The following is a 24,215-nucleotide window of genomic DNA, read 5'->3' as shown; positions in this document are numbered from 1 at the left end:
GGATTTTTGAAGCAAATCAGCGTTGCTATTGAATGATAGATTACAAGAAATTTTTTAGAAAACCCATCAATTACGTTATAGACATGTTTTTGTAGCATATTCATTGCTGATTTGTAGCATAAATGCTTTGCTAGTAGAACGGTGTCATCGGCGTATTGAAAAATTATGCATTTTGAAACAGTGGACGCAAGGTCCTTCATGAAACTATTAAACAGTAGCGGGGCTATGATGGACCCTTGAGACACTCCAGCGTTAATAGGCAAAATAGAGCTAGAGTGATTGCCTAATACTACTGTGTGCGATCTGTTTGATAAATAATTTTTAAGGATGTCATGAAATGGCCCCCGGAAGCCCAACAAATGTAATTTGTTCAACAAAATGTCGTGATCAGCTGTCTCCAGGGCTTTACCAATATCTAGGAATAATGCAGCGCTAAAAAAATTTTGGTCCAACGCGAAAAAAAATTCATCCGAAAAGGATTCTAAAAGTGAGGTAGTACCTTTACCGGCGACAAAACCAAACGGATGAGGGGACAAAATCTAGAACTTATTAATGAAGGAAAGCATTATTTAAAAAAGATACTTTTCTAACGCTTGGGACAGTATAGGCAAAATAGATATGGATCTATATTTTTCAATTACATCCTTTTTCCTCCTTTGTGAAGTGGCTTGACTAAAGCAGTTTTTAGTCTTTCAGGGATAGAAGAATCGTCCAGAAACCCGTTAAGCATTAAAAGAAGAATGCCCGACAGGGTTTCAATGTTTCTTTGGAGCATGCGCGCTGAAAGGCCATGAAGACAGGGTGGTTTGTTCTGTCTGAAGCTGAAAATAATCCTACGTAAGTCAAGTTCCGACAACTGCGGCAGGAAGGCTGAGGCAGATATAGATTTTTGGAACGTGCAGTCCAGAGCATGCCCTTGATTAGCTCCGTCACACGAACGAGCAAAATGACGGTTAAATATATTAGTCGTTTTTGCGGGTTCGTTCGAAAAGCAATGAATGGCAGATCTCGAGTCTGCTTTTCCTCGAAGGTGATTTATTAAAGACCAAGTCGTTGCTGGGTTTTTCAAGGCTAGATTAAATTGATGTAAAAAATACAACCGTTTTGCCGATCTAATGAGGGCGACTACCCTGTTTCTAGCTGCTGTGTACTCAGCGCGAAGTGTTACATTTTGGGGGGAACGTTTCGAACGTTTCCACAAGACATCTCCTTCCGCTATTGCACGAATTACGTTAGCATTTATCCAGTTATGATTATTTCGGCGTTTCCTTGTCACAGTTTTTTTTCCCAAGTTTTCAAATGTCCGTATTTGTTCACAAAAGCAGTCGTAGACATGTGCAGCTTTTGAGTTGATTAATGTAGACCAATCAAATGCCCTAATTAGGTCATCGAGCTTACGCTGGTCTATTATAGAAATCTGAACGCTGCTAGTGAGTCCTCTGCGCAAGCGCGTGTTGTTAATGGGGTTGACGACACAAAGTGGCAAGCCACTAAATAATGATCTGCCAAACGCTATTTTAGGACACATGAATCTAAAGAATAATTTGAAGTACGAACCAAAATATGATCTATGCATGAACTGACTACATGCCCATTTACCAGGTCTTCCATGGTTGAAATGTTTGTCGTACTTTAAATCCCGTGGGAAGCTAAAAGGGATAAGTAGTCCGCTACCACACCCTTGTGTGACAAAGAGCATTTATGTTGAAGTCTCCAACTAGGCATATTTCATCCACCGGGTTTCATCATTGTAAGAAGGCTTCCAATTTTATTAAAAAACGACTGACACTATTTGATGGAGGACGATAAAACGCGAATGCAGATAGGAGGAACCGCCCCTGAGCCACTTCGATAGCAAGACATTCCGCAAAAGTGAATGAAACATCAATGTGTGACACGTCATACACGTTTTTGACGAAAATAGCAATCCCTCCTCCTCGCCGATATGACCGTGTTACAAAGTGCGGCTGATTACCGTGTAGAACAAACGTATCCAGGCCTGTATCTGCGACGTTAATTTCTGTAATAACAAACAAATCCACAAACCTAAGTGTTGAAGTGACAATCATTTTCAATTCATCCCAGTATTTCCGTAAGCTTCTAATGTTAAGATCATTAATTGTGAAGTCACCTTTCGACTTGTGACTGCAGCTCTCACAGAAAGACTGAAAATTGGGAAACTCTTGGCAGGTGCTTGCCATTATGTTACACAGTCTTTTCAACGTCTGCTAACATGTTGATTCGAATCAGAGTCGAGGATTCATCTTTCTTTGCAAAAATTTTCTGGCTTTGACCCAAGTGAACTTGTATCCCTTTTCTTTGGCTACTGTCCTTTACTTGCCAAAATAATTCTCGATTTTGCTTGGTTAAATTTTCATTGAAAAATAGTTTTGGCAACTTATGAGAGTGATGGAGTTCCCGCAACTTGCCACGCACCTGGAACCATCTTTCCTTAGCCGTAACAGACGTGAAACGCACCAGGACTGTGAGAATCGAATCGCGTTTTTCTTGTAAGCGATGAACAGGCACCACATCTGATAGGGTGAAATCCACCAGTCCCAGTTTATCAACGAGCTGCCCCGACGTCTGCTTCAAGTCTTCGTGATCTTCTTGAGGAAGGTCGTGAATTTCCAGATTAGCATTGCGGCTATATTGCTCACTGTCATTTTGAACATCGTGCAGGCGCTGCTCTGCCTGCATTGGCACTGTAGAAGATACAACGGCAATCTCAGATTCGCACTTTGCATTTTGAGTCCTTAATTCATTTAGCTGAGTGATACCTGAGTCATACTTTTTCAATATAAATATCACCGCTTCCTCCAGAGGGTCAACGGACTGAGTTAATTTCGAAAAATCTTCTTTGAGGCCTAGAAGTGTGTACACTTTTTGAGTCAGGAATGGTAAACAGAGAAGACTCTTTTATGTCCTTGAGCTCAGCCGCCAGTGACGCATTCGGGATCGCGTTATCGACTACATGAGAAATATCAGACTGTGAAGTGGAACCAGCCCGGCTCTTTGTAATTCTACAGCTTTTGCAAATCCAAGCTTCTCTTTTAGACAACTCGATTATGGTGAACGTATTTTGGGCAATACCAGAACAAGATTGGTATAAGTGATAGAAATGATTAAAGCTTGAACACTTCATTAACTTTCCAAGTCAGTGGGCAGCTGTTTGTGACACACAATGCAATTTTCATCGTCGCCCGACATGCTGATTTCACGAGGTAGCAACAAAATCGAAATCAACAACCAAAAATTGCAGTCGGTGGCGATACAACCAACAAAGAAAGTAATAGTGTCACAACACGCCACCTGTAAAAAAAAATCAGGTATCAGCCTTGACCGAGGGTATCGCCGCCAACTGCAAGGAATCGTGGGCGTCCGGCCAAAATATATAAGTGCCCCTCTGCCAGAGTTTGCAGGTGAGTAGACGATTGTCGCTGAATCCAGAGACTAGCAACCCAGTCCTGGTGTAGCAAAATGATGAACTGGTCCTGCGACGCTTGACGAAAATCCCGGAATTCAGGAGTAGCAGCGGGGGCGGTGGCTTGAAAATCGCCAAACCAGTTGCAACAACACCCCAACATGCTCCCGCGGCGTATCTGTAATCTGTTAAAAAATGAGGGATCAGCCTTGGCCGAGGGTATCGCCGCCAACTAATAATAATAAAATTAGTAATAATAATAATAATAGTAATAATAATAACAATAATAATCTAAGTAGTAACATGGCACTCTAGACTAAATAGAGAAGAAGATACCCCCTTCCACTCCACGTGCAACGCACACGCACACACAGACACTTGCTCAATCACACAGCACGCCACACACGCACACAGTCGACGGGCGCACAAAACACAGGAGTGCCAATTCAGTCTGGTCGCAAGGAAGGGGAGTCCGAATTGCCGGGCTGATGGGGTGAGAAAGCTCTGTATGCCAGATATAAACATGGAGTTGTGGTGTCGGGCCATGCAGGCCTGATGGGGCTCAGGCTGTGCTGACTACTTGTTCAGATGAACTGAAGAAAGATGAGTGCTGTCCAGAGAGCCGTCAAGCACCCTGCAGAATAGATTAGTGCAATGTTGCGCTGGTATTGCAGGGTGCTCCACTTGAGGGCTTTGAGGGAATCCTCGTAGGCTGGGATGAGCTTGTGAAAAACGAAAAGACGGGAATAGAGGGTGCGTGTTCTCCGGCGCTGAACAAGCTTAAGTTTGTTAGCGTTGCGAGTTCGGTACGGGGACTAACTGATGAGCAGTACTGAATTCGTGATACAATGATAGAAGTGCAGAGTACTCGAAAAACCTCAGGTCATCAGTGAAGGGAGACACGGGACACAAACCCAAGAATGGGCCAGTGCTTAGATACAGTGCTGCTGACATATGCGGAAAAGTAGAGAGAAGAGCTGAATGTTACACCCAGAATGGGAAGGGCCCGAACAGCCCTTATAGAGCTGCTTCCGAGGAAGTAAGTTGGACGCGCAGCAGTTTTGTTGTGGCTGATAGGCGTGGCAGCACGTTTTGCATTGCTCCTAAAAAGTTTGTTATTGTAGGCCCAGTCGCTCACCTTTACAGAATGCATTTATTACAAGCACATACGTTGCGCATCGGCGTAATTTTGCTATGGAAGTATTACCTTGTTAATTAAACACATTCTGCGCAGATGCATTAGTAACTTGGTTTTGAGTACATTTTTGTCCTGACTACAATGTATAGTATTGCAGCAAGAAACATTTAAGTAGAAGCTAATGGCATTTGAGCAGTTTAAGCATACCGACTGCTCAAATCACTGATGACATCTTTTCACCTTCCGCACAATGTACTCACACCATCTACAGTTTCCATAAACAAAAAGTTAGATATAAAATCAATTACAGTTTCATTGACTCAGTACTTGCTGGTCCTGAAGCAGGCATCGAAGCAATCCTGGTATGCGCTGCTACATGCATAGGTCTTGCATGATGCAGGTCCTGGGGTGCTATTTTGTAGGAATGCCTTTCTTTATGCCAATGCCTTTTCGCCTGACGTAACCGATTTTTGAAATGGTGGTTGCGTACGCACGACATTCTTTGGATAGTCCAATCAGAAGCTCCCTTCATTTGCAGGATGTTTCTTTCGTGTTCTCTTCTGTTTTTCCGGGGCTGTATAGCAAATTTGTCTTGTAAAACAACACTTAATAAAAGCGGACTTCCATGCTGCATAAAGCAAATTCATTTTGTAACCTTACAACGTAAAAGCTGCCACAGCTTAAAGAAATGCAAACGCAAGTACTCCTATTTTTGAAGACATAGCCACATATTGGTCGGATGTGCATCCAAGCCATGCCGTTGAGCGCACGCAAAATGGCGGCCTCTGTTTACCCAACAGCTGACAGCCGCTAGCGTGTCCATAACGCAGCGCAACTAATTGCGGCCCACAGCGGTATACTTGCATCTGAGAAGAATCTGCGCTGCTTGCAGGAGCCGTGAGACACAGCAGAGTGAGGTGAGTAAATATTGCTCGTGTAGTGCTTACGTTGTCGTGTGGTTTTCGGTGCATTATGTCTGACGTGTGATAATTTCTTCTTTACGAAGGGCCAACAAGAATTCACCGTAACACCCGAGGACAAACTTTGCAACATAGTGGATCGAGAACTGTCAAGGCACTCAGCACCTTTCAATAGAGCACCACCATGACAGAACAATAGCCTCGTCAATGTGATCGCAGCAACGGTAATACTTCCTGGGCCAGGCGCCCCTGCACTGATGGTTACACTCCGAGAAAGAAGCTGCTACAACGGTATATGTGAGTAGCGATTTTACCTTTTTTATATTAGTGGCATAAAAAGGCAAAAAATAATCAATTCGTAGAGAGCACTTTATGCAGGCGCTTAGCTTAGACAGAATGTTTGCCTGTAAATTTCTTACTGTGTTGCGGGCCGGCTGAAATTCCCGAGTTTGAAAAACGAAAATGGCGGCAGCAAAAGGGCCCAGAGTTTCGAAAGAACAAACCGATTATTTGGTGCAGTTCATCGAGCATTACCCATACCTGGTGAGAGCTTCTACAGAGTTCTCGCCACGTATGACTGCTGCTCGAAAGAACGAGCTATGGGAGGAGGTGGCGGCAGTCTTAAACAGACAGGGCCTAGCGGTGGAGTCAACGAGCCGATGGCGGAACCACTGGACCAAAATCGCTCATGAGGCCAAGAAAGAAGCGGCCAGGGCCGCGAGCGAGAAGAGATGAGCTTTCTAATGATGCTGACAGTAACGTCGTTTCATGTAGTTGTTGCCGTTGTTGTGTTTGCAGGGCCACTGGAGGCGGCAGAGTAGGTGGAGTGGACGGCCGCGTCCTCGACATTCTTGGGAGGACAGGCGGCCTCCTTGTTTCTTCGCCGATAGCGAGGTGCGTACATTGGGTTTAAAAAGTGTTGTTTGTGCGGCTGTAGCCTCACAAATTTTCAGCATTACATTGTAATACAATATTGCAAAATCTCATCAGCCATATTTTTTTCGTTTTTTGTGCAAGTTACAATGTAGGTTATGTACTCTGAGCAGCAACTTGTGTAAATGATGCGCATTGCACGCACTGGTCGCAATGGCTGAACACTACTCTGACTGCGGGACAAAGGTTCGGAGGGTGCTGCAGGGCACTCCCGCAGTGCAGCAACAACTGCGTTTGTGGTGTCGGGTCCTGCAGCTGTTGCTGGGCCAAGTGGCCTTACACGTAAGTCAGTGACCAAGCTTTTGTTGTAGCATTGTTTGCAGTTGCTGTATGACCTCGCTATGAAGTAGCCCACAGTGCTGTTACTACCTTTGTGTCCAGCATTCAGCTCTTATTCATGGAGCAGAAATGCAAGCCTACAAATGTCATGATGTTGTAATAGAGATTCCTTGTGCTTCTTTTAGGTTAGTGTAACCAGCAACTTTCTGTGGCATCTTTTGCTCCCACTATGCGACTGCCGTGTGTATCATAATTGTAGCTATGCAGCTACAATGACATTTCGAAGTGACTGGTTAGGACAATCAAGCTGTCTGGGTCGGAGAACAGTGGATGAGCAGTGTTGATTTTTTGTCTTGCATGTAGAGCAACCGCCTACCCTCTAGCAGCCACCCTCCCAGCCGACCTCCCAGCCTACCCCACGAGAGCCGCAGGCACCCCCCCCCCCCCCCCCCCCCCCCGTCGAGGCAGCAGGACCTCGAGGGCGCCGTCCAGATGGCTACTGCCGAATACGTTCGGCAGGGCCAGTCGGCGGAAGCCAGGACACAGGAGGAGGCCCGCTTGCGCCGACAAATGCTGGAGCAAAACCAGCGGGTATGTGTAAGGCCACAGAGGTATATTTTTCGGCGTATGAAATTGACGAGCACATGACCTCGCCAAAAATTAATCAGTAAACAAGCATATGTATGCATACAGTGCTGTGGTGATCATATCTTGTACACATTTGCGTGGAATAATATGTGTCAATATTTACGCAATTATGTAGCAAAAAGAAAGAACTGGCATTAAGTTCAGGGAAGCAGGTATAACCATGTAAGACATCTTAATGGAATGGGACTGCACAAATTTGATGGGCCAGAAAGATATATTCAGTGTTTCAATATACAGTGACAATAGCCTGCAAATGCGGATGAATGCAACAGACCAAGGCCTTGTTACTGAGCTTCTATAATTAAACTAATTACACATCTTATTCGCTGACAGCACCATAAGGCCCATACGGACGTCCTGCGCCAGCAGCATACCGTCCATATGGAGGTCCTGCGGCAGCAACATGCTGTCCACATGGAGGGACTACAACAGCTGAGGGAGGTAGTTGGCAGCATGCGCGACGTTTAAGCGGCTGGCAGTGGAACGGCGCTCACAGGAGACGAACCAGCGTCTCCTGCAGATGCTGCTGGCTGCACTGGCCCATGGTGGCAGCCAAGTCCCTCTCCCCTCTCAGGACCCACATGTTTAAATTAGTGAAGGACTAGCATAGGCAAGGAATTTTACACCATTTTTTTATTAGCTTAAATTTTGCTGTTGTAGTAATGATGATATTGTCACGTGGTCGTGATGGCAAAGAACACAGTAGCAATACTGTGAAAGGGTAAACTAGCTTTTATTGGGCGAACCTGTGCCCACAAAACAGGCTACACTTAAAGCACAACGAGAGCGGCGAACACAGTCGGCGATCGTCGAAAATCTGATCAGCGGGTCAAGCGCGTCGGCTTTTATACAACAGTCGTCGAATGTTCCAGACTAATCGTTGGGACCCGCGTGCCTTCCACAAAGTTCTACACCATTCGCGTCACGCGATGAAATCAGATAACACAAGGTTCGGCGACAACAGACAGTCGGATGGAAGCATCGATAACTTTCCAGAAAATTCGGATACATGCAGGCGCATCCAGCGCTGTGCGATTACATTTGTTAGGCGGCGAAACGTGGTCACCCGATAAAGATAAGTACACGCGTCAATACCCCCTCTTAAAAAGCATCGTCCCGATGCTACAAATATAAGAGAGCAAAACACAAAAGGACACTTATTAAACATAAGTAACAAAACAACGAAAAGAAAGTAAGTCCAAAGGTCAGTTACGCGAAGTCCCAAAGTTCATTATCGCTGGTAGTACGGCTTGAGTCGCACAACGTGGACTATTTCAGGTCGTGAGCGGCGACGCTGTGATAGCGAAATGCCGTCTGGCACGAACTCATAGTCCAGTGCCGCAACACGTCGGATGATCTTGTACGGTCCGAAATAGCGACGCAAAAGCTTCTCGCTCAGTCCTCGTCGGCGTATAGGGGTCCAAACCCAAACACGGTCACCGGGCTGGTACTCGACGAAGCGTCGTCGGAGGTTGTAATGTCGGCTGTCGGTATGCTGCAGGTTCTTGATCCGTAGGCGGGCAAGTTGTCGAGCTTCTTCGGCGCGCTGCAGAAAGGTCGCGACGTCAAGATTCTCTTCGTCCGTGACGTGCGGCAGCATGGCGTCGAGCGTCGTCGTCGGGTTCCTGCCGTAAACCAGCTTAAACGGCGTGATCTGTGTTGTTTCTTGCACCGCCGTGTTGTAAGCGAATGTTACGTACGGCAGGACCGCATCCCAGGTCTTGTGCTCGACGTCGACGTACATTGCTAGCATGTCGGCGAGGGTCTTGTTCAGGCGCTCCGTGAGACCATTCGTCTGCGGATGGTAGGCAGTTGTCCTCCTGTCACTTGTCTGGCTGTATTGCAGAATGGCTTGCGTGAGCTCTGCTGTAAAAGCCGTTCGTCTGTCGGTGATGAGGACTTCTGGAGCACCATGTCGCAGCAGGATGTTCTCGACGAAAAATTTCGCCACTTCGGCTGCGCTGCCTTTCGGTAGAGCTTTAGTTTCAGCGAAGCGGGTGAGATAGTCCGTCGCCACGACGATCCACTTATTTCCGGAAGTCGATGTCGGAAACCGTCCCAACAAGTCCATCCCGATCTGCTGAAAAGGTCGGTGAGGAGGCTTGATCGGCTGTAGTAATCCCGCTGGCCTTGTCGGTGGTGTCTTGCGTCGCTGACAGTCTCGGCATGTCTTGACGTAACGGGCGACATCGGCGGTTAGGTGGGGCCAGTAATACTTTTCTTGTATCCTCGATAGCGTTCTGGAGAAACCGAGGTGCCCAGCGGTCGGATCGTCATGTAGGGCGTGCAGTACTTCTGGACGCAGCGCCGACGGAACAACAAGAAGGTAGTTGGCGCGGACTGGTGAGAAGTTCTTCTTCACGAGTAGGTCGTTTTGAAGCGTGAACGAAGATAATCCACGCTTTAATGCCCTAGGGACAACGTCGGTGTGCCCTTCCAAATACTCGACTAGGGCTTTTAGCTCCGGGTCCCCTCGTTGTTGTTCGGCGAAGTCTTCCGCGCCTATTATGCCAAGGAAGGCGTCGTCATCCTCGTCATCTTGCGGCGGCGGGTCAATGGGGGCGCGTAATAGGCAATCGGCATCTGTGTGTTTTCGTCCGGACTTGTATGTTACAGTGATGTCATATTCTTGTAGTCTGAGGCTCCACCGTGCCAGCCGTCCTGAAGGGTCCTTTAAGTTAGCTAGCCAACACAACGCGTGATGGTCGCTGACCACTTTGAATGGCCTGCCATATAGGTAAGGGCGAAATTTCGCTGTAGCCCAAACGATGGCGAGGCATTCCTTTTCGGTTGTAGAATAATTGCCTTCCGCTTTTGACAACGACCGGCTAGCGTAAGCTACCACGTGTTCATGTCCATCTATTCTCTGGACTAGGACGGCACCGAGGCCTAGGCTACTGGCGTCAGTGTGAATTTCGGTATCGGCGTGCTCGTCGAAGTGCGCAAGTACGGGCGGCGACTGCATGCGTCGTTTGAGTTCTTGAAATGCGTCGGCCTGCGGCGTTTCCCACTTGAACTCGACATCACATATTTGGTTAGATGTGTTAGCGGCTCCGCGATGCGTGAAAAGTCCTTGACAAAGCGCCTGTAGTAGGCACACATGCCAAGGAATCTACGCACTGCCTTCTTGTCGATGGGCTGCGGGAACTTTGCGATGGCAGCTGTCTTCTGCGGGTCGGGGCGGACTCCAGATTTGCTGATGACGTGGCCTAAAAATAGAAGCTCCTGGTAAGCGAAGTGGCACTTTTCCGGCTTCAGAGTAAGTCCTGATGACATGATGGCCTCTAGTACTGTTGCAAGCCGCCTAAGGTGGTCGTCGAAATTGCCGGCGAAGACAACGACGTCATCCAAGTAAACGAGACAGGTCTGCCACTTCAATCCTGCCAAAACCGTGTCCATCACCCGTTGGAACGTTGCGGGCGCCGAGCACAGTCCAAATGGCATAACCTTGAACTCGTAGAGGCCGTCCGGGGTGATGAAGGCGGTCTTTTCGCGATCTCTTTCGTCGACTTCTATTTGCCAATAGCCAGACTTGAGGTCCATCGACGAGAAGTATTTAGCGTTGCAGAGCCGATCCAATGCGTCGTCTATCCGTGGGAGGGGGTATACGTCCTTCTTCGTGATCTTGTTCAGACGACGATAATCGACGCAGAAACGTAGGGTTCCGTCCTTTTTCTTCACCAGGACAACAGGGGATGCCCACGGGCTTTTCGACGGCTGTATGATGTCGTCGCGCAGCATTTCGTCGACTTGTTCTCTTATAGCTTCACGTTCTCGCGGCGAAACTCGGTAAGGGCTCTGGCGGAGTGGTCGAGTGCACTCCTCGGTGATTATGCGATGCTTGGCAACTGGTGTTTGTCGAATCCTCGATGATGTCGAAAAGCAGGCTTTGTATCGTCGGAGCAGACTTCTGAGCTGTTGCTGCTTGCCCATGGGGAGACTTGGATTAATGTCGTAGTTTGGTTCGGGAACCATGGTCGTCGGGGCAGATGCGGCGGAATCCGAGAGGACAAACGCATTACTGGTTTCCAGAATTTCCTCAATGTACCCGATCGTTGTGTCCTTGTTGATGTGTTTGAACTCCTGGCTGAAGTTTGTCAGGAACACTTCAGTTTTCCCTCCATGCAGTCGAGCGATCCCTCTTGCGACGCAAATTTCACGGTCTAGCAGTAGACGTTGGTCGCCTTCGATGACGCTTTCTACGTCAGCGGGTGTTTCTGTGCCGACCGAAATAACAATGCTGGAGCGAGGCGGGATGCTCACTTTATCTTCGAGCACACTCAAGGCGTGGCGACTACGAGGGCTCTCCGGCGGTGTCGCTTTATCTTCCGACAGCGTTATAGACTTCGACTGCAGGTCGATGATTGCGCCGTGTTGGTTCAGGAAGTCCATACCGAGAATGACGTCTCGTGAACACTGTTGGAGGATAACGAAGGTGGCAGGGTAAGTCCGGTCATGAATGGTTATTCTTGCCGTGCATATTCCAGTCGGCGTGATGAGGTGTCCTCCAGCGGTCCGAATTTGAGGGCCTTCCCATGCAGTCTTAACCTTCTTCAACTGGGCGGCGATGTGTCCACTCATTACGGAGTAATCGGCCCCTGTGTCCACTAAGGCGGTAACTGCGTGGCCGTCGAGAAGCACGTCGAGGTCGGTGGTTCTTTGTCTGGCGTTGCAGTTAGGTCTCGGCGTCGGATCACGGCTGCGTCGTGTTGAACTGAAGCTGGAACGTCGCGTCGTCAGGTCGCCTTTCGTCGGTGTAGTCTTGGCTTCCTGATTTCGTCGGGACGGCGGCGTGTCGTTATGTCGTCGAGGTAGTTTCTTCGGTGTCTTCGTCGGCGGCGGAGGATCTTCGTCAGTTCGACGAACAGCAACCGCACCTCCATCGGTTGCTGCTTTTAGTTTTCCGGTTACGGGCTCGCTGACCGGCCCCGGGCTGGGCCAGTGTATGGTCGGCGCTGCGGCGACAGGTAGCGGCCTGGTGACGGCGAACGGGACGGTCGTCGAGGGCTCCACTGAGTGGCGGCGAGGTAGTCGGCGATATCGCGAGGTCGTTCGCCAATCTGTGGTCGCGGCGCGTTCACGGCGAACCCTCGGAGTCCCATCTCCCGGTATGGGCATCGGCGGTAGATGTGCCAGGCTTCTCCGCAGTGATAGCAAAGCGGGCGATGGTCAGGGGCGCGCCAAACGTCAGTCTTCCTTGGAATGCCGCGTGGGGTGACGGGTTGGCGTGCTGGCGGCGGGGTTGGTGGTGGACGACGGAACTGTGCCGTCACTGGGCCCTGCCGTGGGCGCGGAGGGGGAACGTGACGGCGGGCTACAGCGGCGTATGTCATCGCTTGCGGCTGAGGCTGCGGCGATTCAGGGGCTACTCCGAGTCGTTGTTGGAGCTCCTCACGTACGGCGTCGGCAATCGAAGCCACTTGAGGCTGCGATGACGGGAACAGCTTTTGTAGTTCCTCCCGCACGACCGCTCGGATAGTCTCGCGCAGGTCGTCGCTGGCCAGTGACTGAATTCCTATGTAGTTGGTAGAGCTCGTGCGGCGGTTGAATTGCCGGTTCCACATTTCGAATGTCTTCTCGATGCTGGTGGCCTCGCGAAGAAACTCTTCTACGGTCTTCGGTGGACTTCGTATCATTGCGCCGAAAAGTTCTTCCTTCACGCCACGCATGAGAAGGCGGACTTTCTTCTCTTCGGGCATATCCGGGTCGGCGTGGCGGAACAGGCGGTTCATTTCTTCCGTGAATATGGCGACGTTCTCGTTAGGTAGCTGCACTCGGGCGTCCAGCATGGCTTCAGCCCTTTCCTTGCGCACGACGCTTGTAAAGGTGCGCAGGAAGCCGCTACGGAACAGGTCCCACGTTTTCAAGGTCGATTCCCTGTTCTCAAACCAAGTTCTGGCGGCGTCTTCTAAGGCGAAGTAGACATGGCGCAGCTTGTCGTCGGAGTCCCAGTTGTTGAACGTCGCGATGCGTTCGTAGGTCTCCAGCCATGATTCCGGGTCTTCAGTCGCTGCTCCATGGAAGGTCGGTGGGTCCCGAGGTTGTTGCAGGACAACGGGGGACGCTGGGGCAGCCATTGGGGTTGTCTTGGCCACGATCTTCTTGGTCTTTTCAGGTAGAAGTCCGTGTTCCGGGGGCAGCTGTTGTAGACGACGGCTTACTCGATGGTCCGTGACTACGTTGGTGCTCTCTTTACGGTCCGGGCTTGGATCACGGCTTGTCGGGGGCGTCCGGTACATGGACCAAAAGCACCTCCACCAGATGTCACGTGGTCGTGATGGCAAAGAACACAGTAGCAATACTGTGAAAGGGTAAACTAGCTTTTATTGGGCGAACCTGTGCCCACAAAACAGGCTACACTTAAAGGACAACGAGAGCGGCGAACACAGTCGGCGATCGTCGAAAATCTGATCAGCGGGTCAAGCGCGTCGGCTTTTATACAACAGTCGTCGAATGTTCCAGACTAATCGTTGGGACCCGCGTGCCTTCCACAAAGTTCTACACCATTCGCGTCACGCGATGAAATCAGATAACACAAGGTTCGGCGACAACAGACAGCTGGATGGAAGCATCGATAACTTTCCAGAAAATTCGGATACATGCAGGCGCATCCAGCGCTGTGCGATTACATTTGTTAGGCGGCGAAACGTGGTCACCCGATAAAGATAAGTACACGCGTCAATATGAAGGCCGGATATTGCTAGTTTGCAAGAAATATTTGCTCAAGTCACCCTTTCATGCAACCACAAGTAGAATAGCCGTTGCAGCATGAATTTTTTGCTCGAAGTTGTACCTCAGCAATGAGAGCGCCCGCACCATCACGCTCGCCTGCACAAGTGCCAGCAAGCCTGGTGGTGCATTAGTCTGACTGCAGCATTGCAATTTTGAGGTGCCTAGTTGTTGTCATGTCAAGTTAAGCACGAAGCAACACTGCAAATGTTCTACAATTTAATCCTATGTCATCAAATGGCGACAGTTTCGCGCCCTAATGTAATGTCGAACGGAACCTATGAATATGCGCAGAAAAAGAAAAAGTTATTAAAATTCCTTGCCTATGCGCCTTCACCTCATTTGTAATGTATATTTTTTTGCAAATTTATGTACATATTATACGTGCTTTTTTTGGCATACAGGGCTGGAATGTCTTCTTTTCTTTTTTGTTCGGTATAACATTTTGTTTCCATTTACTGATCTTTCATGGTCGATATTTTTTTTTTGTCGTGACATACAAGACTTTATGTCTTGTTTTCTTGTCTTTAATTATCACGTTTTCTTGCCATTCACTTATCTTTCATGGTTGATATTTCTTTTTTGTCGTGACATACGGGGCTTAATGTCTTCTTTTCTTCTTTTTCATTAGTACGTTTTGTTGTCATTCAGTGTTTTTTCATGGTTTATATATTTTGTTGCCGTGACATCCAGGGCTTGACGTCTTCTTTTCTGGTTTTTCATTACCACGTTTTGTTGCCATTCAGTGTTCTTTCATGGTTGTGATACATTGTACGTTTACCCCTCATGTGCAATATTTATGCAGTTTCTCTTACTCAATATCAAAGCAAGATGTTATGGCTTTCTTTTCCAGTATGGAACTCCACGACAGCATGTTCCTTTTACACGTAGTGACGTACCTACACATTTCGCAGTGATAAATATTCTTCTGTTGATGCGTGATATAAGCACCTGCACCTTTTTTTTTCTTGTGCAGTTTAAGCCAGTTGCTATTTCTGCAAATTTGTGCAGCGTACAACACTTTCCTTAAACGATGCCTGCGATGCCTGTGATATTTTATGATGCAGTTACATGTGAATTTTTCAGATGCAAGAACAATGTGATGCAATATTTATTGCAACTTCTCTGTGATATGTTGCATATGTCTCTACTGCTGCAGTACTCACTATTATCGCACTTATTCAATGTAGAGACTGTCGCACGTGATGTGTACATACTCAACTGCTACCATACAATATGTCTGTATGTTGAAGGGTGAAATAATACAGAAAGGCGCAGTGTTCCTCTGGTGCTTTTATTTGCATGGCGCTACTATATTTGCAGTGCTAGCTTGCACTGTGGAAATGTAATTACAAACTCTGCAATATTCCATTCACCGAGTTCAGCTATTTGCAATTGTATTTGGAAAGATTGGTTGCGCTTTGTAGACGGTCACAAGTAAGAAGACAGGACAGGCGCAACTTCTTACTTGTGACCGTCTACAAAGCGCAACCAATCTTTCCAAACACAATGAACCAACTTGCCCAACAACGCATTCTGCTATTTACAATTGAGGGCACTTTGTTGAAATCTATCAACTGTTCATGCGTGCACACACTTCATGGGAGCCACAGCGTTTGACATGTCGGATGACCAGTTGGGCGGTATTTTCGTCACTCGAAAGGAACGTTGCGGTTGTTGCGAGACAAAGTGGTCGTGGAACTAGAAGGTGCACGCGTACCAGCACGTTCAATGGAGCGGAAGGTGTGACGTACACTGTACATTTTGGCTTTTGTGAGCTTCACTGCACGAGTACAAAGCGAGGAGACAGGCGCTTATGTCCGTCAATGCATAAGGGAACGCAGAACTCTCACCGATACGAGTAGAAATAATTATGAAAACTGCAGGCTACATGCATGGCACGCAGGACATCTAGGTGACGACAGCAGCAACAAGCAAATCATGGCAGACACTTTGAAGATACACTTATTTTTATCTTGCTTTCGATCTTATATGTCACCACTAAACATACTGTTTCACTTAATATAAATGCAGGCCTTACATAACGCTTCACTACACAACTTTTACATTTCTTGACAAGTCATGAATGCTTTGCATTACATAAGCATGAACTACAACTTAGCATGGGAAATGTGTCTGCGATTTCACAGCATGAAATGCACAATGCAATTATTTGGCATATGTTACGCTACAACTGTGTGCATGCACCTAGCGATGCTGACGCTGCTGTTGACGTCGCAGCTGCCGCCGAACACTCCTCAGGTAATGTATGTGCTGCGCTCGGGTTGTGCCAAACATGCCAATCACAGAGTGACGGACAGCCCGGCCTCTGAAATAATTCATTCACCACCCTGTGTTTCGGGGCAGACCTTGCGGAATGGGGTCGCCATTACCGCAGAGCTCAGCACTACTTCTGCTGCTGTCGTCATCGCTGTCATCATCGCCCGATTCTATGTCGCCCTCAGAAAGGCGAAGGTTGTGCAACACAGCACATGCCGCGACAATGTTGGCTGCACGTTCCGGCTCGTAGAGGAGGGTGCGATATCGCTGAAGGCAGCGGAAACGGCTCTTTAAGAGCCCAATGCACCTCTCCACTACGGAACGCATGGCGCCATGTGCTGCGTTGTACTGCCCCTCGGCTGTCTGCGCTGGAGGATGGTTAGGAAGTGGGGTGAGGAGCCACGGCTCCTGACCCCTGCATCTGACTCTATCTTCTGACTCCATCTTCGTGCAGGTAGCCACTGTCACCTGCACGAAGATGAAAATAGTACATTGAGTACTCCTCTGACGAGAGGCAAGTTGTAAACTTAGGAAATCTACAGCAGGCTTCAGAGGTGAATCCAAAGTAAAAGCATGAGTTGAGCATGTCCATACCCGACACAAACGGTTAACAAATTTACAAGTGCACTACTCGGTGCCTGCCACAAGCAGAAGAGATCAACACTTGGTGCTATAAATGACATTAGTAGTAGTAGCAGTACTAATGTTTGTTCATTTCTTCTGCTTCTGGCAGGCACTGGGTGCAGCAGCAGCACTAATACGTGTTGCTTTCGTCTGCTCCTTGCAGGCACCATAATGTGCTTGTAACTTAACACTTCGAACATTGACACAATGGTGGCAGTCACAATGGTGACAATGGTGACTTCATTTTTTTTTACTCCCGACTTATGTGCTTGTAATTTGGTTAAAAGTTTGGGTTGGAGCCGACACGGCGTTCTGGGCTTCTGAAGCGTGACTACGCCAAAAAAAAATGTTTTTTTTTTCTCACCGAGGAGGTATTCCTCGGCATTGACGATGCGCCCCGCTTGGAACCGCCGGCGCAACCATGTCGTCCGCCAGACGAAAGCGTCGTGGTCCGACCCCGGTCGCAGAGCGTCCACGGCCAAGATTTTCATGTCCGCATCGCAGATCTGGTAAAACGTAAAGAGAGGAAGTGCCCATTGACATGAGCAACATAACTGTCAAAAAGGATCGGCACCAGAAAACGTGAGGTTTACTTACGAACATGCAGTTGAGGGCGTAGTATCCCTTGCGGCACATGAACGCAGCCTTGCGCTCACGCTTCAGTGCGACAATAGCTACGAGGCTGCGGTCGACGCATCCTATGACGCCGGGGATAGCACAGCGCCGAAGAAAACCTTCCTTCACGGCTGCCTTTTCCTCGGCCGCCTTCGGAAAATGCACCCACTTGTTGCGCGCCCCGACGTTCACAACAGCCTCTGCCACCCGTCACACGCACTCGCTCACTGTCGACTGCGACACACGAATCGTCTCCTCGCTCCCAACGGACGCTTGGAAGCTCCCGGTGGCAAAGAAGCGCAGCGCACACAACACCTTCCGCTCCCCCGACAGTCTCGTCGCTCGCTCCGCTTCTAGTTCCCCCGCCAGTTCCTCGCACAACAACCGCACCGTTCCCTTCGAGAGGCGAAAATGCCGTCGAAAATGGTCATCCAGCCTGTCAAACGCGTCGTCTGGCTCTCCGTGTTCACGTCGGCGACGGCGAAGGGCCACGGCCATAGCAATCAGAGGGGCGGCCATTTTTTTTTATGCCTTCGGAAAAGACCCTGCCTCTGGCCGTGCCACAAATCCGTGCCTTATGTTCCGCATAATGAGTGCGTCAACGTCACTATGACAGTTACAGTTCTCGCGGGTTCTTGACGTCGCGTGATTGACAGACAAAATGGGCGCGGCCCGGTCGTTTTCGACCAATGGATGCGCGGTGATGGCGGCAAAAGGCATAAAGAAAGGAATAGAATTCCTACAAAATAGCACCCCTGCTATGCACTGCACACGGCGCACACGTTGCAAACAGATCATTTCTTTTTGCAGTGCTCAAGTATAGGGACGCACTGACTCAAACATGACTGCGCTGTCACGTATGCTTCAGTGCGTCAGTGTTCTTGAGTGCTGCACGAGCGATTTATCCCCAGCTAGCCCAAAAGATGCATGCACTTGAAAGAAGTGACTGAAACAGTACAGTGAACTTGTACTGAACTCGATTCACATGTTGAATAGAAGAGCGCAATGTCAGCTGAAACGGGTGGAATGGCTGATGAAGTACGTAGTCCCATTCTTCCGCTACAAGTGTCTTTCACTTACGAAAGTTACCTTTGCCACTCGAAACAGCGCAGAGCTCGCCCGTTAAACTTGAGTCACCTGAGACCACACGAAACACGCCGCGGTTGACGACCTGAAGTTCCAGACAGTTCATTCACCACATCAAACACTACACGAAGTCAGGAGTGTCATATCTTAAATCGCTGCAGCACCAAACGGAACTGGAAAGTCATTTCCTTTGACAAAGTTTTTCAGCTGGACTCGTTCACTCGCCAGTTACGAACTAGATGGACGAGCTAGGCCTGCGCGTAACGTAAACAACATCGGCGGTAGGCAAGTGCTGATTATCCAAACTTCGGAGTTCAGATACATGTTTCATTCATTTTGAGCACAAGAAAATACACATACAACAAGCAGAGATGTTGCAGCAATCGTGATTCGGTTGGCTGTTTTAGCAGCCAATCGCACTGAGGCCAGCGGAACCCAGTGGGTGGATTGTATTACACTGGAAGCATAGCGCGGAAAGGACGATCGACAAAGACGAGACAGGACAAGCACTAACTTTCAACACAGCGTTTATTGCGGAAGAGGAGTATATAACGCAACTGACTCTGCTAAAGGAAAGAAGGGCATAAAAGCTTGACACAAACGCCACATGCCGTCATGCCATTATCTATGCTGACGCATAGATCACCTGCTCGTGCAATCTCGGATGCTTTCTTGATTTCTCTTGTCAGGTATTTACGGTGCCGGTACAAAATGACCGTTTTATCGAACAAAGGATGGCAAGGTGGTTGCGTAAAAATTGGAGGACACTTAAGCTTCGCCTTCAAGAGTGGAATGCGAAAGCGTTCCCGTCGACCCGCCAAGGGGTGTAAGACAATGCGCTACGGCGCAGCGATCACTTACGAGGCGCCCCACATCGGACGTTGCACCCACCAATCACGGGGTGAGCGTCGAGCAACGCAGCGTTCGGCGCGGCAACGAAACGTGCGCCTGAGCAAGCGGAACGAACCAAACAACTCGGTGTCTCTGAGGGGGAAACGATGTACGCCAGCCAAACGTAGTGATCGGCAAGGGCAGAGAGATAGATAGATAGTGATCTAAAGAAAGGAAGGATGCTTCATTCCGCAACCCGTGAGGGAGCACGGCGAAGCGTCGTCAGGGGAGAGGGAGTCCGGGCAGCGACGAGCCTCGCACCGGTCCCCGCACAGCCCCAATGCGCGCGTGGCACGCGACCTGTCGGGGCAGCGCCGTACATTGAGAGGAGGGGGTCTTCTGTGTTTGCCGCAAGATGGCTCTGCGCGTGGGGAAAGTGCAGAAGAAATGTAGTGGAAACGCACTTCGCTACTCGTGTAACTGCGACTTCTGTAAGTTACATGTTCATAATTACCGATATACACCGCAGTATAACTTTCTACGGCTCGTTTCTAAGGCAACACCGCATTCATTAGAGGCGCTTTTGGGCCGCCTTAAAGCATCGAACTCGTGGCTGTGTGGTAGCGTCTCCGTCTCACACTCCGGAGACCCTGGATCGATTCCCATCTTGCAAGTTTTTTATTGATGAAATGCCTCCCGGGATTTATCGCTCACAGCCGACGCCGCCGAGACCAACGCCACCGGCTTTTCTGTCACACGAGCTCCTTGACGCTGTCGCGTTAAGGCAACATAACTTAGAGTCGCTCCAGTTAAGCAGGCGGATCGCCAGGTTAAAATTCTCGTACTTGCTTTATCACATCAAAACAGGATTGGCACGCGAATCACACTTACTTTCTGCGCCACAAAGATCATCAAGATTAACCCACACAAAAGTGATAGGGCCGTATTATGCCAGAAAACAATTCCAAAATTCATTTTTTCCCTGCACAATCGACCAATGGAACCGCCTGCCTGCTTGTGTTGTTGAATGTACTAATGTGAGCGTACCTTTGAGGGCGTTCTTTCCGAATTCACCTTTTGTAACCCTCTCCTGCTTGGGCAGCACCGCTGCCTGTAGTATTTGTAAATAAATAAATAAATAAAATAAAAACAACCAAGACGTAAGTGACTGTGGAGAAGAGAATACACATATTTTAATGAATCTGACAATTTAGATGCGGTTAGCGAAGAACAGACAGACAGGCAATCGCTGATGACAGAGATGGTGGTAATTTGCGCAAAGCCAAGACAATTGTCCATAATTCCGCCTCAAAGTTAGGCGTGAAGTGAGGTAGCCCAATGGAAAAAAAGCAGTTCAGATGTGCGCGATACAATGCTCACATCTGCCTTTTCGTCACAGACAGATGCATCAGTTAGTATAACGCTCTGTATAACCAGGTGTGCAAGGTGATGTTCCAATTTACTATTCAGATATTGATAGGCAAATGTTTAGCGTTGCTTGGAACGATATAATGAAATTCAATTTTAGCGACTGGAACAGAGGAATTTAGTAGGAGCAACTCGCACAGGGGAACATTTATTGGGTCCAATAGTTTTTGTACGTAAATTTGAGGGCCACGCTATTGATACCATTGATAGCTAAATATAACGCCGATTCATTATTGAAAACATACTGTGACCTGCTCTGTGGTGATGCGTATATCTTTAGAAAAGTATGCACGGTTAGGATATGCAATCGGATGAGAAGAGAAGGCAGCCATGCGTCTTGATATGTTAACCACACATCTAGGTAGACCAAGACATAAACGTAATGCCTCTCGGATTGAGAGGCCGAATTTTCTTCAGGTCCGTAAGAGAAGAAGACGCAGCCCAATTCTCTTATCGGGCGAATGCAATAGATCTTAATGAGGGCATGATAATGTGGGCAACCCTGATCGATTGCCGCACAGTGTACGCAGCATTGCTACTGCGCGTTGTTAGGACTGGGGGCTCAATCCCACCGTTCGTAACTCATTGTCCAGATAGGAGTCTGGCATGAATTAGAAGGTAGCTGGCCCATGCCGTCGTCCAACTTATCCACGCTGAGGACGTTGATGAAAGGAAGGACTGCGTCTCACCGAGAGCAGGAATATTAGTTTATTTACAGTATTTACTTGCAGTTCATCAGTCTAGCATGACTGCGAGAGAAAGTACTTCAGTCTAACATGAATGCTTGAGAGAGTGTACCAATCTAACATGACTGCTTAAGAGAGTGTCCTGAGCATCCGCACAACAGCGGTTTATAAACACTCGGTCCTGCCCCGATACCCAGGTGACGGAAACGGCCGCCTCTTGCGCGAGAGCTTACACACACACACACACACACACACACACACACACACACACACACACACACACACACACACACACACACACACACACACACACACACACACGCACGCACGCACAGACCAGGGCGGCGGTGGCGAGTGCAGGCACAAAGCCTGCTTCGTCGAACTCGGCTCCAGCGGCACAGAGTTGAGGACGCGCGTATTGTTCTCGACATACAGTCGACTTAGTCAGGCCGTGGCTAGAGGTTTGCGGCGACGCTCCAAAAAAAGTTGACGCCCGCGATCGCAACTGGTTGGCAAAACTTGCACGTCAGCGGGCCCTTCTTAACAGCGCCTCCATGGCCCGGAAAATCTCGACTGTCCAGCGCTGACAACCGCTGGGCAGGAAGAGAACGGCTGGTGGCCAGGGGGTGATGCCTTGGCTCGAAGCGACCACTTGTGTAATGATGTCACCGCCCCAAAGCATCCAACAAGGACAGGCAAGTGCAAAACGAACCCCACAACACCGCTCTGCGCCGAGATGACGTACATTGGCTATCACTTTAGACCTGCTAGGCATCAAAGAAAACATAATTGCAGAAACAAAAAAATGCTGCATTGCGCTATGCCAATCGCTGAAACCATTTCGTGCTGACAAATTCAGCAATCATGGAGGGAATCCTGCTAAATGAGAGGGAATCTTCTTGGCTTAACAAAATTAACAATAATAACCCTAAAATTTAGGCGAGACCCTTAAACGCAGAATTCAAATTAGCCTGCTCAAACCATCCGCATTGCTATGCAACTTTCCCTTCATATATCTAACGGAGAAGTTGTACTCTTGGAGAGTGAGGCTCCATCGGAACAGGCGGCCAGTTTTGTGTGACATTTGATTGAGTAACCTCAGAGGAGAGTGGTCGGTCTTGAAGATGAACGTCGCTCCGTACAAGTAACACGACAACTTCTGGGCGGCCCAAACTAAACAAGCGCATTCCTTCTCTGAAGCGCTGTAGGCTTCCTCTCTTACATTTAGCTTACGGCTGGCATAGAGCATAGGATGCTCCTCGTTATCGTCGCCGATCTAACTAAGTAACACGCCCATACCTCTGTCGCTTGCGTCGCATTGAACTATGAATTCCTTTGTGTAGTCTGGCACGCGAAGCACAGGACGAGAAACCAATAGCGTTTTCAAACTTTGGAAAGCGTTCTCTTTGTCCTTATCCCAGTGTACGCTACTCGGAGGTCCCTTTCGGAGGGCGTCCGCTAATGGACTTGCCATTTGCGAGTAATTCGGAATGTACCGTTGATAGTACCCCACAAGCCCCAATAATGAACGAAAGTCTGTTTTCGTGCGCGGCTGAGGAAATTCTCCAATCGCAGCTATTGTCAGCTCGGCCGGCCGTCTCGTGCCCTGGCCGACAACATGGCCCAGATAAATAACCTGCGAACACCCAAGTCTACACTTTTCCGCTGTCATCGTTAAGCCGGCTTTCCTCAATCGTGAGAACACCTGTTTGAGGTGCAATACTTGTTGCTCCCAGCTGTCCGAAAATATTGCTACATCATCAAGATATGGCGAGGCGAACTCCTGCAAGATTTTAGGACAATATCCATTAACTTAGAGAAGCTAAACGGCGCGTTCTTCAGCCCGAAGTTGAGTGCGAGAGGGCGAAAAGTGCCTACAGGTGAGATGAATGCGGCATAGCGGCTGGCACTTTCTGAAAAGGGAACATGCCAGCACCCCCGCACAATTCGTTCCTCAATGTTGGGTATCGGGTACAGCTGATCCCTAGTGATGGCATTTAACTTCCTATAGTCAACACACGGACGAGGGTCCTTGTTAGGGGTTTCTATCAGTATTAGCGGTGACGTGTAGTCACTCTCGGCGGGCTCAATAACTTCCAACTCTAGCATGCGCTGTATCTCTGCCTCCATAATTTCTCTCTGTCTTGGAGACACCCTGTAAGGCTTTGGTTTTACGGGTTCGGTTGATGTCAGCTCTATTTCATGCGTTATTAGTTCGGTCATACCTGGCCGATCGCTGAACCTGTCGAAATATTCCCCAACACCCCTTTTAGCTCATTTAGCTGCTTGGGTCTAAGAGCGTGCGAGCTTACCGAATGTTTTACTGCTACTTCTAGGCCGATTTGAGAGTTGGAGGTCGCCCTATACTCCTTAAACTTGGTACTAGTGCCATCCTGCTCTTTGATGGTATAGTTAACGACTCCGCTCCGCTCTATATACGGCTTCATCAAATTGCAGTGATATATCCTCACCTCCTTCCTGCGACCGGGCATCTTCAGAGGATAGTTAGTATATGAAAGTTTGGGCAACACTTTAACGGGCCCGTCCCAGTGAACTTCATGCTTGTTTTTTCTTGAAGGATTAGAAGATCATTA

This window comes from Dermacentor andersoni, chromosome 2, assembly GCF_023375885.2.
Source record: "Dermacentor andersoni chromosome 2, qqDerAnde1_hic_scaffold, whole genome shotgun sequence".
In the NCBI taxonomy this organism is placed as follows: domain Eukaryota; kingdom Metazoa; phylum Arthropoda; class Arachnida; order Ixodida; family Ixodidae; genus Dermacentor; species Dermacentor andersoni.
Note: the sequence above shows the minus strand (reverse complement) of the source record.